We start from the raw sequence: 4,782 nt of genomic DNA on the forward strand, positions 1-4,782 counted from the left end.
CCCCGGCTGGGGCGGCCACCCCGGGGCTGGGCGCGCACCGCCCGCGGCGCCGCCGCCATCTTAGGTGTGGGCGGGAGGTCAGGCGGATGCCGGCGGCGCCGCCATCTTGGAGTGAGGAGCGCGGCGGGCGCCATGTTTGTGCAGGGCAGGGCGTCACCTGTCACTGTCAGCGCTCCGTGTCACCGGGAGCGGCCGCGCTCCGCAGCGGCGTTAAAGAGCTTCTCATTGCACCCCCTGTAATGGCAGGGACACCTTCCACTGTCTCAGGGTGCTCCAARCCCMGTCCAACCYGGCKTTGGACATTTCCAGGGATCCRGGGGCAGCCACAGCTTCTGTGGGCACCCTGTGCCAGGGCCTCACCACCCTCACAGATATGCAACCTAAGTTGTCCAAGGCCAAGCATCAAAAAGTGTGGCYACTACAGATCCGGTTTATGCAATCGTTCATTTCGGGGATGGGCATTGTTTCTGCACACCTACAGATCAACATGCAAATAGCAGTATAGTTCAAAAATAAATAAGAAAATACAGTGAAATTAAAATAGCTGTATGTAGGTTGACCAGTAGAAAAATCAAGTGTAAAGGAAAGCATGAAGGACCATTTCCTCAAAAGTTTTCGCTTAGTAGAGGGCTGTCCACTGCTACTTGCTCCAAGACACTTTCCAGCYTACTCAGACACGACTGTAAGTTGGAGGATACTTTTACCAGACCCAGTATTTCCCAACCATTTTATTAAATAAACTTCTCCCTTTGCAATCACAGACGCCTTATTTCAATGTGTGAAAGCGGCCTTGTTTGCATATGGTGAAAACATCATTGTGAAAATGCAATTACTGGGTTATAGTTTCCCCCTTTGTTTACTGTTTGCAACCCCTGTGAGCCCATCTGATACTGAGTATTATTTTCCTTTATGTTTTTTTGGTCAGACTGTTGTTATTATCATCATCATCATCRTAAGGTTCAGGTTTAAAAGGCTCTTCTGTCAGAACGCCACGGACCTGGCTCCAGCAGCAGATTGCTGTTCCATGAATAGTTTGGGAAAGATTGAGTAGATGGCCATAATTTCATTTCAGGCACACCCTTGCAATTCATTAGGGTAGATGCAGATGGRCTGGAGTGATACGAGCAGAATTTCCAAAATCTTGCTTTAATCATTTTGCTTGACTAACATCATTTGCTGAAACCATGGGAGGTTCCTCAACGGCCGGCGCTGAGAGGGTTCAGCTGCCCAGCAGGATTTGTGTCTGTTTATTCATCCTCTTTGAGAAAAAATGCCTGACCAATATGCAGGGATTGCAGGCACCACATTGGTTACAAAGGAAAAATAAATTACTGAAGAAAGTCAGGATTTTCTATGAATAGGTGGATTTAACCACCTGTGAAGAAATTCTCGCTTTGGTGGCTGGATGATATAAAGAGAGTTTCAGAGAGTGCAAAGAATGGCAATGTCATAGAATCACAGAATGGTTTGTGTTGAAGAGATCTTAAATATTCACTTCCAACCCCCTGGTATAGCAGAGGYGCCTTGCACTAGACCAGGTTGTTCCAAATTTTTTAAATCACTCGAGCCATAAGATTAAATCCTTATAGAGTCCAATTAACCCCTTTATCACACTGATTTTGCCATAGCTTATGCCATGACCTAACTTCGGGATGAAATTGGAATTGTAAGATTCAAATAATTAGAAAACCTTTACCGCAGCAGTAAATATTCAAGATTTTTTAAATGAGAAGGAAAGGGGGGTGTTTTTTCAGCAGCGTTTGCTCACACACAGGGGTGAGATTCGTGCCCAGATTTGCTGCCACATCCCCCAAACCGCTCCCTGCAGCTCTGTCCTGAGGTATCCAACACTTTTCACCTGAAAGAGGTTTCAGTCTGAATGACACTTGAAGTACTTTAAGCCATCATGGTACCTTCCACTAATCACCACCAGCATCTAATGGATTCATTTCTGGAAGCACTTCAACTCTTCTGGGTTCCTTGAAGGAGGATTCCTCCGGCCACTCCAGCTGCCATCATTAGGCAGCTTTAGCTGCCGCCTGCCAATGGCTCTGCGCTCCCCAGGCTCCCCCAGCATCAATCTGCAGGATCACAAACCCCTTAACAACCTCTTCACCGCCAGACTGAACCACAAGTGGGAACATATTGCTCTCCTCTGAGGATTAGATTTCTTAGCCTGCTTTTATTCCCACAGTCTCGCAGTGAATGTCACATATTAAGTGCTTGACCGTGACTCAGGTCACAGGAAAAACTGAGGATGGCTGAACTGGTGTAGAGAAATCYGTGTGCTCACTTTTGCTCAGCCAGGAACAATCCTGAGAGGTCTGTGCTTKGCTCAGCCTTTCGATGTCCCACAGCAAAGGGGAACATGTTCAGTTTTGCCAGGTGTACTCAAAAGGTCGTGCGCCTCGTAAGAGGTGGAATTGCTAATGATAATTCAGCAAGATAAGCTCAGAGATAAACTGAACCTGAAAGCAAGTGGGATCCCCAGGAAGCAGCCTCTCCAGCTCAGTCACACGGCTCATCCTGGCAGAGCAGATGTGCCGTTTGCGATACGCTCCGAGTGTTATCAAATCAAGGTCCCATTGAGCRAAGAAGTGAAAGGACTTGCAGAGCTGAGAAGGAACTCCTTGTGAAAATGCCTTGCCAGCAACCCTCTCTTTTTTAAATCAAAGCACTGCCAGCTCTCAGGCATCTGCTGGTTGCAGCTGTCACGGTGTCATCCGCAGGGAAAGGTGAGCCCTCGGTGACTCAACAGCCGAAYGTCAAACGCTGACACTGCTCACGCTGCAGAAACATCAGATGGCTGCATCTATTTCACACTGTTGGTGGGGAAACAGAGAATTCAAGTCTCATTTAAGTCATCTTCTGCCCTAGAAAAAAAAGGAGCAGAAAGAGGATATGAAGCTCTCTTCTAAGGGCAGAATTATCAGCTGTTTCTTGTGTAGAAAAACTGTAACTGGTGTTTTCTTGAATGTCAGAAGGCCTGTTAGGATAYTGACATCTCCAGTTTTATACTAATAATAGTTGCTGTACCTTATCCACACAACAGTTTATTAACACAGTTCAGTAAATCAAATTTAAAGTCAAAATTAACCCTATGCTTACAGAGGGATTTTAAGAAGGGTGCAGTGGGATATACTAAAATTCAAAGGGATCATTTATAGGATTATTAGTCACTCAGATGTTCCTCCACATTCCTTTAAGTCTAGTGTACCACAGAAGACACAGGACTTGCTCACATTCAATGGTARTAAAAGGAGCCAACAGACCTGAAAAGCTGCATCAACATTTTATCCTAAACAATTGCTCCAGGAAGGCTGAGCTAAAAACCCCAGGCAAGCTGTCACTAGCTAATATTAGCCTACACACACAGAAAATTTTTTAATTCCAGAGCAATTTTCAAAGACTGCAGAAAATGTTCTCTACACTGCGGAGAAAACCCAACAGTTCCTTTTTGTGCTGATGCAGCTGCAACTGCTGTTTGCTAGATCCTATCTCAGCTTGGTCATTGCAATATCAAAGTATGGTTTTATAAACCTTTTAACTCTTGTGTAAAGCACATTATACATGCTAATGCCTTCATTTGACTAAGCTGGCTTCGTCATTTTACTGCAGCTGGGTGAAGGTACTATATATTGATATACCCTCACATGTTAAGCAACCCCTTAATGGAATACATTGCCTTWGAGTCTTCAGTCTTTATGAAAAAAAGTCCTTATCACTGCCCAGAGAACTATTTTGTGTGCTGTAATTATATAATATTAATGAATGGTATTACATACAACTATTTTCTAGCCCTATTCTTTGTGTGGCATGTACTTTAGAATGACCTGACACTGCAAAAATGCCTCTAGCTTCTCTGGCTCATGTAAAATACAATAAATACATAAATAATTTAGAAGAGGAAATAGGTAGTGTTGCAAAGGCTGTGGTGTTCTTACCACTGCACTTCAAAATCCGTCGATGTGACCTTTGCAAATGCGCTTTTCTATTTTCTTTTAAGGATAACGCTTCTTTGAGCTGGAACAAAAAAAAATCCCACACAGGCACAAGAGTTTTAAATGTGAAAGCTCACTTTATAATCTTATTTCTGCAATTGTAGAAGGAAAGAAGCACYCGGGGAATGAGTCCAGGGACACCACCAGAGGCACCTGGAAAGGAATGGTCATCTGGTGGATTCCATGGGAAAGAAGCTGTTTATCCCATGGAAACTCAGCTTCTCAATCTCTTGGGGTTTGGAAGTTTTTTCCTCCCACTTCTCAAATAAATAACTGCTTATTTAATTCTTATTAATAAACGAGGAATGCAGGGCTTTGTCAGGGGCCAATTAGTCAGGGCTTGTGCTGGTGCCGAGTACAATTTTTACTGCAACTCRGTGACACCTTCATTTCTCAAAGTAAGATTTCATAGCCTGCTCATTTACAAAGTGGGCTAGTGCCTTTGGGTATTTGGGAAGGGCAAAAAGACAAATTGAAAAGCATCAAATCATTTAATTTCAGAGTGCATTAAGCACACGCCTTCCAATTTTCTGACTAAAATGTTCGTTGGCTTTTTCCAAAGAGGTTTATATTCAGGGCACAGAAATAGTTTGTGGATTTGAGATTCCTGAAATACTTAACAATGTTATTCAGGGGAAAAAACACAGGCTTCTTGTCCTAAAAAACCCAGATTCACGTGCAAAGTGTTAATGAACCCAAGTGACAGCTTAAGAACAAAAATAGCATAGCCCTCCCTTTCCCCCCTCAAATGGTAGCTAATCAAACATTTTCTAGAACAGAA

Source organism: Malurus melanocephalus, unplaced genomic scaffold, assembly GCF_030028575.1.
Source record: "Malurus melanocephalus ecotype Western Australia unplaced genomic scaffold, MMel_1.1 scaffold_637, whole genome shotgun sequence".
Taxonomy (NCBI): Eukaryota; Metazoa; Chordata; class Aves; order Passeriformes; family Maluridae; genus Malurus; species Malurus melanocephalus.